This window comes from Bos javanicus, chromosome 15 (assembly GCF_032452875.1).
Source record: "Bos javanicus breed banteng chromosome 15, ARS-OSU_banteng_1.0, whole genome shotgun sequence".
NCBI lineage: Eukaryota > Metazoa > Chordata > Mammalia > Artiodactyla > Bovidae > Bos > Bos javanicus.
The window spans coordinates 5,888,634-5,902,004 of NC_083882.1; the positions used below are offsets into that span (position 1 = coordinate 5,888,634).

General features: G+C 41.2%; 2 long non-coding RNA genes across 2 annotated transcripts; one reads left to right on the forward strand and one right to left on the reverse strand.

Moving 5' to 3' along the window:
• Positions 1-2,252: 2,252 nt before the first annotated feature.
• LOC133261167 (uncharacterized) lies at positions 2,253-4,697 on the reverse strand. Its single transcript, XR_009741030.1, has 3 exons — positions 4,552-4,697; positions 3,731-3,834; positions 2,253-2,658 (listed from the first exon to the last, which is right to left on the reverse strand). It is a non-coding gene; the product is annotated as an uncharacterized LOC133261167 (long non-coding RNA).
• Positions 4,698-6,004: 1,307 nt separating this feature from the next.
• Positions 6,005-10,380, forward strand: LOC133261633 (uncharacterized). Its single transcript, XR_009741065.1, has 4 exons — positions 6,005-6,401; positions 7,770-7,892; positions 8,644-8,799; positions 8,964-10,380. It is a non-coding gene; the product is annotated as an uncharacterized LOC133261633 (long non-coding RNA).
• Positions 10,381-13,371: the final 2,991 nt, after the last annotated feature.

Genomic DNA, 13,371 nt, shown 5'->3' on the forward strand with positions numbered 1-13,371 from the left:
TATTGTTTAAATTCTCCACCATGTGGGCCATTTGGATACTCATGACAACCACAAATTACACATTACTGAATAATCATTTAATGTAATAGTTTTATTTACTTTAAATATATTTTTATTTTTTATTATTTTACATTTAAATTTTATTTCTTTGATGCATGCATTTATTTAATCACTAATTTAGTGACCAATAGGAAACTGAATAAGTAAATCACATATTTATCTCACAGAATGTAGTCATGAAAAGTGAAGCAAATTCTGCATGTACTGATGTGGAATGGTTGCCAGGCTATAGTTAGTGAAAATAGCAAATGACAAAGCAGTGTGAGTTTATATGCTACCATTTTAACTTAGGGCTTCTCTGGTGGCTTAAAAGGTAAAGAATCTGCCTGCAATACAGGAGACCTGGGTTGGGACGATCCCCTGGAGAAGGGAATTGCTACCCAATACAGTATTCTTGCCTGGAGAAGCCCATGGGCAGAGGAGCCTGGCAGACTATGGTCCATGGGTTAGCAAAGAGTTGAATACAACTGGGCGGCTAACACACACACGCACTTTAACCTATAAAGATAATATTATTGCTTGCATATGTATAAAATAGTTCTGAAAGGATTCCTAAAATTCTAGTTTGTTTCCTCTGAATAAAGGAACTAGATAGTGATGATACACGTGCAAGGAAAATGAATTTTTCATTGCATGTTTTTACCTTTCAAATTCGTGCTGTGGCTGCATAGTGTCTATCAAAAAATAAACCAAATGAATTTAGTTAATTTTTAAAATAAAGACATGTTCAATCCTTAGCAAAATATTGTTGTTTATTAAGGTTACATCATAAAAACCTTTCATTTGGTATGTCTTGCACTACAAGACTAATAAAATGCTGAAAAATCCCACATATTCATATCTTCTCTCTTTTTTAAAGAGAAAATTTAGGTATAATTGACATACAGCATTGTATTAGTTTTAGGTGTACATCATAATGATTTGGTATGTGAATGCAATGCGAAATGTTTACCACAGTAAGTTTAGTTAACATTTATCACCAAACATCATCACTATATCTTCTTTTTTGAGTTCTAAGCTCATTTATTTCATGGTATTATTTGGGCATCTCTCAGACGTTTCAAAAATTAGCAAACTGAGCAATTCTTCCGAACTATTGCCCTTTCCTCACAAAACTGCTTCTTTCCAGTTCTTCCCCCATCAATCCATAAGCTCAACAAAGCTATCTGGGAGTTATTCTGGCCACTTCTGTCTGTTAAATAAACTCCATGTCTAAGCCATCATAGAGTTCTGCTGCCAATCATATGCACATTCATATGCCCATCTGATTCTCCCCTGTGACTGCTTTAGTCCAAACCATCTTGTCAGCTAGTTTTCATGTCTTCCTTCAAAACCTTCCAAAACTTCTAAAACCACCCAGCTCAAAGGAGTTCCTCCTGTTATTCTATCAAAGAAGCCGAATTTTTCCTGTATGACTCTTCCTAAAACCACAGTTGCGTATCCATGTTTGTCACTCTTTGCATACAGTCTTTCTTGCTGGATTATAATCTCAGTGAGGCAGGGACAGTGTCCATTTCCTCAGGCTCCCATGCCCACAACCCAGCACAATACCTGAGACATGGAGTACTAGTAATAAATTATTCTCAAATGAATTAATAAGTGATAGCATGAACGAGCTCTTACTGTGTAGCCAGTACTGTGCTACATATTACTTAGGAGTGGCAACCTGGTTTAAGATAACCATTTGTCCATGGGGGCTTATGGGGACATGGACAGATACAAAATGAGTATAGGAGGGCATTTTCATGTGTGGATAGAGGCGATCTGAGCACAATTATTTACCTGTGCAGGGAAAGGAACTCCATTGATGCAATATATAAGTAAAGGGAGAAGATAAAGAACGGGTTTATTTCCCCACCAGAAAAAATGAGGTGTGTGAACTAGGTGATTTGCTTTGATTATAGGATTCTGCCTCACAACTTTTTTCAGAGCCTGCCCTGTGTGGTGACAGCTCCCTTGATCTTTCTCCTTAGGTGTGTCGGGAACACATATGAAGCCTTGTTGGCGGAAATAGCATCCCTTTGGTAGGGCACCTGGGGAGGGGAAATGGCAGATTGTTTCCAGTTCTGGTTGAGCCCATTTTGAGGTCCCAGCCATGGAGACCCTGATCCTGTACCTCCATTGTTGACTGATCAGTCCACAACACACCCAAGATGGTGAGGAAAGTGCATTCATTGAAACAAACAACATGATAAAGTTAACTGACAGATTCTCTTTATTAAATAATAAGCAAATAGTCTATATACAGTCTCTTGCCTGTTGCAGAGTGCTAACCCTGTTCCCGTGGGAGGCTGATGCATGTGACCAGAGTACAAATGCACAGCCCATTTGAATGCTCTGTGATATATGAGGCTAGTGGGCAAGACACACAGCTCACACTCTTGGTCTCCATCACTGCACACACAGGAGAACACGAACCATTTCAGTTCACAGAGACTTAGGTGAAGAGTTATCGGCTTAACTTAAAATGCCCAGTTATGCCTTCTAAACATCTCTCCTAACAATTCAACCAGCTGTTACTCTTCAACACATGTGTCACTTTCTTTGCATTTGGGTCAAATTCAAACTGCGAAGATCCACTGAAGAAATAATAAAACCCTGCAAATGCAGATAGGGGAAATAATGAGATATTTTTCTTCAAGTAAATAAATTTGGCAACACACAGAACTCAGAATAACAGATACCTAAAAGTAGAAAGTGTTTGTAGAAATTTACTATGTGCCAGGAACTATGCCTTGGAGAAGGAAATGGAAACCCACTCCAGTGTTCTTGGCTGGAGAATCCCAGGGACAGGGGAGCCTGGCAGGCTGCCTTCTATGGGGTCGCACAGAGTCGGACACGACTGAAGCGACTTAGCAGCAGGAGCAGCAGGAACTATGGTAAGCATTTTGCATGACTTTTATTTTCATTTCTTTCTGTAAAAGTCCTATGAGGCACATATATCTAACTCCATTTTACAGATAGGAAGTTGAGATTCAAACAAATTTAAATGCCTGCCCAAGGTCACTCAATAAGGAAAGGATGGGAACAGCACCCCACTCCAGCTCTCTCTGACAGCAGAACCAGGCTCTGGGTTATTAGGTTATTCCACTTAAAATCAGATAAAATTCTCTGCATCTTCAGAAACTGTGTATCTTTACATTTTTCCTTCCGAATACTCCTCCTCCCCTTTGCTGACAAAGAAGCCTGATTCTCTGGCCTCAGAGAATCTCAGGTACTCTTTCAGAACCAGACGATCCTTTCTGACTCTGCCATCCTGGTGCTCAGGTTACCTTTCAATAAAGATCATCTATCCCTCCACCCATCTATCCCTGAGGCAGGAGAAAATCCTTTTTTTTTTTTTTTAAACTTTGGGCTCATGGAAAGTTAAATATTGGCAGCTGACTGACTACTCAGAAAAGACAGAGAAACTCTCCATGAGAATTAGAGGTGGGATGGAGAAGCCAGCTGGCCACTGTTGAACTTGGCCACACCACTTGAGGGGGTTTTTATACAGCTTATTATACGAAGTAGTCATACAATTGATATGAAATTTGTAAGCTGAAATTTAGGGTTGGGAGGAGGAATCTGGTTAAAGAAAACTTTATTAAATACTTCAGCTTTCCTCTTTCTTCTGGTACTACAGAATGTTTCAAGTGCCCCACTGCCAACAAAAGGAGTGTCCTCTTACCAAATACTTCAAAAACAGCATCCACCTCTGGTTCAACCCCTGGAAAATCTTCCACTATTTGCTTGGGAAAACCTGGCTCCATGGATTGTGTCTTCTCATCAAATCTGCACCAAGTAAAAGAAACAAAGCTCAGCATTGCACAGAGGCCGTGTTATCAAAATTGGCAAAAAATGTGGAATTCTAATCAACTTTCCGAGATTTGCAAATAAATGTCAGGCATGTTTAGTGCTACAGAAATGTGTGACTTTAATGGTACTGCAAACTTGGCTCTTAAATTTGTATCTCTACCAGAAAGAGAGGCAACATCTTGATCTAGCAGATGCTGTTTGCTACCATATTTCTTAGGTCTGGAGAGAAAGAATCTTAATCATCCTTCTATCACAAAGATGTGAACACAAAGTGAATCTAATCATTCATTTCAGATACAAATTTCAAGTTTTCTACCATATTTGTTCATATATGTTGTCACTGGGGCTTCCCAGATGGCTCAGCAGTGAAGAATCCTCCTGCCAATGTAGGAGACACGGGTTCGATCCCTGGGTCAGGAAGATCCCTTGGAGGAGGAAATGGCAACCCACTCCATATTCTTGCCTGGGAAATCATGGACAGGGGGCCTGGAGGGTTACAGTCCATGGGGTCGCAAAGGGTTGAGCATGACTGGGGTCTGAGCACACACACAGGGACTCCCCCACAGCTGTCTAGAGCCCCACCGTTCCTCCTGTGGGGGACGAAGGTCTAAGTGGAAGGCAGGCGACTTCCTTAGAGAAAGAAGATAATTACCCTAACTATTATCATACAAAGTTATTACAAACAAATATTACCTCCAGTATTTGTCCTCTGCAAAGAAGTACGTTTTCTTCTTTTCCTTGTCAGAAAAGGCTGCGTCTATTTTCCTTACTGTTGAAGGAAAGCCCAAGGTATGGATGCCTCTTGGGTAACCTGCTTGCATCTCATTTCCTCTGATGGCCCAGAACTGATTTCCTGTTTTTATGAGAAAAAAACACAATCACACTGAATCTAAAACAATTGAGTCTTTGGTTTTGGAAATACTTCTTAGCACCTTTCATTTTCATAATAGAAAAAGAAGCCAGAATTTTAGGTTTAGCAGCCCCAAATAGACATTAATCAAAAACTTGTAGGTTGAATGAATGAACACAGATGGAATGAACACAGTTGATCATTTACTGTGGGAATGAGGGAATTTACAACTGGGCTATTTCTATTCTTGTGTTCATTTCATCATCTATAAAATATAAATAAAATAATGCCAGTCTCAATTACAGCTTTGTTACCTTTAAGCAATAAACCAGACAAAATTTGTTGTAGAAAAAAACAAAGTCTTAATCAAGTTCTCTTGACTTCCTATTTTTACATTCCAGCCCCCTGTGATGAAAAGACATCTTTTTTGGATGTTAGTTCTAGAAGGTCTTGTAGGTCTTCATAGAACTGTTCAACTTCAGCTTCTTCAGCATTACTGATTGGGGCATAGACTTTGATTACTGTGATATTGAATGGTTTGTTTGGGAATGAACAGATATCATTCTGTCAATTTCAAGATTGCATCCAAGTACTGCATTTCAGACTCTTTTGTTGACTATGATGGCTACCCCGTTTCTTCTAAGAGATTCTTCTTGGGCACAGTAGTAGATATAATGGTCATCTGAGTTAAATTCTCCCATTCCAGTCCATTTTAGCTCACTGCTTCCTAAAATGTCAATGTTTACTCTTTGTTCAGTCTTTAGTAATGACTTTGTCATACTATTCCCTACTTTAAGCTAATTTGCTAGTTAGGCAATGTCTGATTGGTAGAAAAACAGATCACACAGAGAAGGTTTAAAAAGCAGGAGGAAATCTTTGGGAAATGGAAAAGCTGGTGATTCTAGGAGCCAGCTCTCTGTTCTGAGGGGAGGAAGAGCAGGAGCATTTCACATATCACCAGCCAGTCTTCCTTAACTCTGGGGGGTAAGAGCACACAGAACCCAGGAGCAGGTTAGGATCAGCAGAACTAAGTACTGAACTCCAATATTTTTAAAAGTTCACAGAATGCTCTGTGAGTTATGTCCATTATAGTGTAGAAAGTAAGGGTCTTTTTTTAAGACAACGTAGACTCAATAACAGGATGTTATGTGTGAGGTAGAGTGTATCTCTTTGTTCTCCTGTGTGATCATAATCTTGAGATTGTGTAAACAAACAGACAGAAAAGATTAATCTGTATTATGTCACAACTTTTTAATGTTGAGACCACACATTGCAAATAAGAAGGATGTTGTCTGATCGGGGTCAGATAGCTTTTAGTTTTGTGGGGGTGCAAGGAGAAGGCAATGGCAACCCACTCCAGTGTTCTTGCCTGGAGAATCCCAGGGATGGGAGAGCCTGGTGGGCTGCCATCTATGGGGTCGCACAGAGTCGGACACGACTGAAATGACTTAGTAGTAGTAGTAGTAGTAGTAGTAGTAGTAGTAGTAGTAAGGACCCTACAAAAAAGCAGAGCCTGCAGGCTGAAACCCCAGGACGGCAGAGGCAGGGAGCCCCTGGTTTCCTTCAGCTCAGAAGAAAAGGAGAGGCCAGCATTCCCCGCCTTCCCCTGCTGCTGCTGCTGCTCAGGAGCCTGGGGTCTCATGGGTTTCCAGCCACTTCAGAAACACAAGAGCAAAACACGGAGATGGTCCAGGTAAATGCTTAATTTCACGTGCCAGAAATTCAAGAGCCCTACCTTCTCATTTTTCCAAGGTCAAGGGATAGGAGTTCATGGAAGTCTGGGATTTATTCTGGGATAACCATTTTGTCAGAAACAGATCCCCTCATACAAAAATAAAAATCTACTTAGATTGAGGGCAGGAGCAGAAGGGGGCAACAGAGGATGAGATGGTTGGATGGCATCACCGACTCAGTGGACATGAGTTTGAGCAAACTCTGGAGATACTGAAGGACAAGGGAAACCTGGTGTGCAAAGGGGCAGATATGACTTAGTGACTGAACAACAACAAAATCTCTCTGTAGACATTTTTGGAATATAGAGAAAGAGAAAGCCAAAGAGAAGCATGCAGACTGGTTGCTCTAATTGTAATTCTGACTTCTAATTGAAATTCTGTAGACCTAGCAATAGCATAGTTTCTACCACTGCACTGACATTTCTGTATCAACAGTAAGCATAAAAAGGGCTATGAAATTCAGACAGAAATTCATTGCAGAAGCAGATTTTCTTTTCCCCTCTTGACACTAAACCTTTAAGGTAAAAGAACTATTCTGTCACTACAGTGAAATGCTGGGAATTTTCAGAGAAATAAGAAAGATTTCATATCTTCTGTTTGAATTTTTTTTATTTATCAGAAATACCTACAAAACTATTACGGCTTAGGGGTTGGAACCAGCTGATTCGAAAGGCAGAGAAACCACAGTACAATGATTGAAAAATTAAAGCAAATGCAGGAATTCTTTGGGCTAAAGGTGACGGGAAAGATAGATGCTGATACCCTGGATATTATGAGGCAGTTCAGGTGTGGAATGCCTGACATTTCACCCCAGTATGCACTCACTCCAGGGAACCCTGGTTGGCAGAGCACACACCTGATCTACAGGTAATTAGACGGAGCCCCAGAGTGGGGACACTGTTTCCCACCAGAGCCGTGAGAAATGAGCTCTGACATGTCTGTGAAGGGTTGAAAATTACACCCCAGACCTGTCGAGAGCAGACATAGAGCAGGCTGTTGAGAAGGCCTTTCAGCTCTGGAGCAGTGCCTCACCTCTGACCTTCACCAAGGTCTCTGAGGGGCAAGCGGACGTAATGATATCCTTTGTCTGGGGAGGTGAGCTCTTTTCTCCCCAAACCATTCTGAACCTCGCCTCACACTTCTTTCAGACACACTGAGCTTCCGGTCAGATTTTCCCTTTATTTGAGGGTGCTGATTTTACGGGCTGAAGAAGGGACCCCTCACAGGTGAACAATGCTTTTTGGCTCCTTGTCCCTACTCTCTCGTCTCTGGTAGGGAAGTCTAAATAGAAAAGGAGATTTATCTTTGCTGCCCTTTGTCCCTCACAGATCATTGTGACAACTCTCCCTTTGATGGACCTGGGGGCATATTCGCTCATGCGTTCCAACCAGGAATAGGTATTGGAGATGTTCATCTTGATGAAGAAGAAATATGGACCAAAGTTTTGAATAGTGAGTCAAGGAATTCTCCCTTTCTATTTTTATTTTCCCTTTTCATGGCTTAGTGCAATATGTTCTGTTTTGTATAAAAGAATAAACCAATATTATGATGATAGTTAAATGCTTTAATAAAGATATGCTTTTTAATGGTGGTTCAGAAAGATATTGCAACACTATAGTTACAGTTAGTGATAATGTCCGAGGATATTGTTTCTACCAATGGCTGCATCTTAAGGGTAAAATATGTTTTTGAAATTTTAAAATACTCTAAGATTACAAATGATATTTTTGTATGTGTACAAATATATACCAAAATTAAATAGTGGTAACTTTTGGTGGGGTTGCTTTGGAGAATATGTGTTTTGGTACATGGTTATCCAAATTTTTATTTTGAATCTGTATTTGTTTATTTAGAATTTATATTAGATCAAAGTAATAAGCATTAATAGAATGCCACTGTTTCTCTATGTAATCTTTCTTCCAATTTATTTATAGCTGGACTTACTAATTAATATTAAAATTTTGCATGTCAGCTAATTTTTTCCCTTACATTTTATCAGTTCAATTATAGAAATTTAGACTTGAAGGCTTTCTAGTGTTAATTAATTCTTCTCTTATGATTATACACACACACACATCTCAGACCATGTCATAAACCAAACCACAGTGGAATTCTTGTGCGGTTTGGAGATATGTTTGCTCTTTGAGGCCTGAATACTGTACTGCCATCTGCTAAAGACTGACTGATTCTGTTGCCCTTTAGATTACAACTTGTACTGGGTTTTGGCACATGAATTGGGCCATTCCTTTGGACTTTCTCATTCTACTAACATCGGGGCTTTGATGTACCCCAACTACATCTACACTGGTGAAGTTTATCTGTCTCAGGATGACATCAGTGGCATCCAGGCCATCTATGGTAAGTGAAGCTGGGTGAACCAGACACATGCTTGTGAGTTATATGTGTGCTTCAAATATAGTGGCAATGACCTGGTCCTTGAAAGACTCTTCCTCATATATATATTTGGGTCAATGTAGTATGTAAAACTTCATTAACTTCAGGATCTTTGTTTATTTTTTAAGAGCCATCTAATAAACCACAGCTGGTCCCAGTGCCACAAATCCCACAGCCCTGTGATAACTGGGCTGTCTCTGACTGTCTGGCTGGAATCAGCTCTCTACACTCTGCTGAGTGTTGAACAGCCCAGAGTCCAGACAGGGAAGGCCTCCCTTTCTGTGTGTGAGTGTGATAACAGGATAACATTTGATGCTGTTACCAAAATTCGTGGGGAATTGCTCTTCTTCAAAGACAGGTACAAGTTATAATTAATCCTGACGTATGTTTATAATGATTATACATGTGTGCGTATTTTTTTTCTTTTCTTATTCTTCAGTATTATATTCATACATAATAATAAAAATCCATAAAATAAAAGCTCGCCTAAGTCCTACTCCCACCACCCTCCGTGACACAGATATATGTAGAGCTTGGCAGAGAGAAGGAATATGACTTTCCAAAGGCTGCACGTGGTCCACGACGGAGCAAAAGCTGGTCTGCCAACTCCGGACTGAAGCTCCTTTCCCTAGCACACTCTGCAATGGCAAATGTGATGGTGGGGTTGAGGACAAATTGCTCTCTGACTGTCTGGCTGGAATCAGCTCTCTACACTCTGCTGAGCGTTGAGCAGCCCAGAGTCCAGACAGGGAAGGCCTCCCTTTCTGTCCATGTCGTCCTCCCATCCGCACAATGCCGCACTCCCTACCTGCCATCCGACAGATCCTCACTGTGCCCCGGAAGCCGTGAGGAGGAAAGAAAACAGTGTTTGAAGACCAGCCCCCAACCCCACCCCTCAGGCCCAACTCCCACCCTGCCTTCTGAGGAACTTGCTACTTTCCTCCCCAAAGCCTTACAGTCCTAGAACTCAGTCTACTGTGTGTGGATTCAGAATAGAATGATCTCACACCTGGCTTCCTCTTCTCATCAACACTGACTCACTGAGGGATAAGAGCATAGACAGTGTGATCCTCCCCCTCCAAATGAGAACTATCAGGGATTTTGAAAGAAGTCAACAGCTTTCTTTAAGCCTATAGAATGTTTGATGTTTTGCATTATCTTATGTTAGTATCTACATGAGATAAATGCAGGTCATCAGGAGGCTTAGTTATAAATCTAAATTACTTTTGTTTGTAAGTATCTGTACAGACATGGGAGGATCATTGATGAGAAAGAGATTTTTTCCTTTCCTCCCCTTCCTCCTCCTCTTACTGTTTTTTCTCCTCCTCCCCCTGTCTTTTTCTCTTCCTCTTCCTCCTCCTCTGCTGCTGATGCTTCTTTTTCTTCACTTTCCTCTTCTTCTGTTTTAATGGAAAGCTGCCAGAATGTCAAAACACCTCCGTTGTGAAAAAAAAAGTTCTATTTGGCAGGAAGAGTTCAGATGGGGTTGGACTAGGGTAATGAAATTTGGCATTCCCTGTGACCTTGAGCAGAGAAGGCAATGGCACCCCACTCCAGTACTCTTGCCTGGAGAATCCCAGGGATGGGGGAGCCTGGTGGGCTCCCGACTCTGGGGTTGCACATAGTCGGACACGACTGAAGCGACTTAGCTGCAGCAGCAGTGACCTTGAGGGAACCAAAACTTGGACAGGTCACTGATTTGCACAAGGTCCTTAGCCCCTTGGGAGGAGGTTGAAGCAGGGACTGACATGAGAATTAGGAAGCACATAGTTGGTCTGGAGGCAATCCCACGAGGCATGGCCGAGGAGTAAGGAACTGAGATAAGTGAGTAGAGACAACAGCGGTGTGCCAGTGAGCGGTTACAGCTCTGGCCAACAGAGGCCCAGTCCCACTGCAGACCCTTGAAGTCCTCACAGAGCGCCCTCCAGAGCTGTCCCACCAAAGGGCAGGGGAGCTGAGGTACCTCCCACCAACATTTCCCCTCGGTGGGTTGTTTGAGGAGGTCCTGAAGCCGTCACTAGACAGTGACTTGGCGGGCACCACACTGGCCCAGCCTGCTCCTGGGCTGGGGAAAGCTTGAGGCTGAGGGGGATGATGGGGACCACCTGTCAAAGCTGCACATCTGGTGGTGGGCCCAGGGATTTGGGCATCAGGAGGGTCTGCTCCAGAGACTGACAAGGAGGGTGCTTTCCACACATCAGCCTTTGTGGGATCCTTTTTCATTTCCCAAGGCTAGCTGGCTATGGGGCTTCCATTCTGTTTCTCTAGTTTTGGGAACACGTGTGTCAGCCCACATGGAAGTCTCTGCTGTGCTTTTACTCCAGTATCCACAACTGTGAAATGAACACAACCAAACTCCCAGCTTAAAGATCATAATAAAGAAGAATTTAGTCTGAGCAGCTGTTGCCTCTTACTAGCTTTAGACATCTCTAGCCTCCTGGGGTAGAGAAGGCAATGGCACCCCACTCCAGTACTCTTGCCTGGAAAATCCCATGGATGGAGGAGCCTGGTGGGCCACAGTCCATGGGGTCACTAAGAGTCGGACAAGACTCAGCGACTTCACTTTCACTTTTCACTTTCATGCACTGGAGAAGGCAATGGCAACCCACTCCTGTGTTCTTGCCTGGAGAATCCCAGGGACAGGAGAGCCTCGTGGGCTGCCGTCTACGGGGTCGCACAGAGTTGGACACGACTGAAGCGACTTAGCAGTAGCAGCAGCAGCAGCCTCCTGGGGTCAACCTGCCCTGGATTTCTCATCCACTTCCACGTAGGACTTTTGTAGACAGGGTGTAAGGCAGGTAAAGGACTTATGCTGGAAGTGGTTACTTTTGTGAATATTAGGCTTGTGTTTCAGAGATAAGAACAGATTGAGGGAAGTTAGATACAATCTGACTTGTTATTTTCTTTTAACATACACACAGATAGATGTCTTCCACAAAATAGTTGACCTAAAATTTATTCCTGACTTCTAGACAGTACTATTAAATGGAGTTGAGATTGCTTACAAAGTTGTTAAAAGAGATACATCTTATTTTTTAAAGGTAAAGCTTCTGAGTTTTTTGTCAATATTTTTGTGAGTTAGATTTTTCATTAGTTTTTTAGTTGAAAATTAAGGGGGTACTGGATACTTTTTAAGCTGTGAATTTCTCTTGAAAACTAAGAGTTTCACTTACCAAGTCTGTGACTCCATGATGGTGATTAAAATTCACGGAGTCTGTTTCTCAAAAGTTTTAGTTACATATTACATGACTGCAATCGTAACTTTTCTTACCGACTGATTGTGATACTAGAATGAGGAAGCTTTGCTCTCAGTGCAAACTGCAAATGTATTTTAACACATTCCACATTATTGGATGTATTCAATTATATATATTGTATATGTAATACATAAGTAAACTTGGTCTGGGTCAGTATACACAAATATATCAATATAAATATTGATTATGTTAATAATATATAAAATGAAAACCTGGCTGGGTCAGTATCTATATATTTATATGTATAGATAGATAAAGATCTCTAAATCAATATATAGACATACAGACATAGATATAGATACTGACTCAGACAAAATTTATATATATATTTATAATTTATTATATGTATATGTATTCCATTTCTTGTAAATGTGGCCTGAGTCAATATATATCTTTATATATAAGTGTGGAGACTTGTCTTGGGTAAGTATATGTATTTAGGTATTTTTATCTATTTGTGTAAAAAAAACAAACAATAAAAATATAGAGAGAATGAGAGAGGAAAAGAAAGTGAGAGAGAGTGAAACCAACTCAGGACACATTTACAAAAAACATTAATAGAATACATACCTAATTCAACTATTCCAAATCCTGAAACATGATGCTGTGAAAGTGCTGCACTCAATATGCCAGCAAATTTGGAAAACTCAGCAGTGGCCACAGGACCGGAAAAGGTCAGTTTTCATTCCAATCCCAAAGAAAGGCAATGCCAAAGAATGCTCAAACTACCGCACAATTGCACTCATCTGACACACTAGTAAAGTAATGCTCAAAATTCTCCAAGCCAGGCTTCAGCAATATGTGAACCGTGAACTTCCTGATGTTCAAGCTGGTTTTAGAAAAGGCAGAGGAACCAGAGATCAAATTGCCAACATCCGCTGGATTATAGAAAAAGCAAGAGAGTTCCAGAAAAACATCTACTTTTGCTTTATTGACTATGCCAAAGCCTTTGACTGTGTGGATCACAATAAACTGTGGAAAATTCTGAAAGAGATGGGAATACCAGACCACCTGATCTGCCTCTTGAGAAATCTGTATGCAGGTCAGGAAGCAGCAGTTAGAACTGGACATGGAACAACAGACTGGTTCCAAATAGGAAAAGGAGTACGTCAAGGCTGTATATTGTCACCCTGTTTATTTAACTTATATGCAGAGTACATCATGAGAAACGCTGGACTGGAAGAAACACAAGCTGGAATCAAGATTGCTGGGAGAAATATCAATAACCTCAGATATGCAGATGACACCACCCTTATGGCAGAAAGTGAAGAGGAACTCA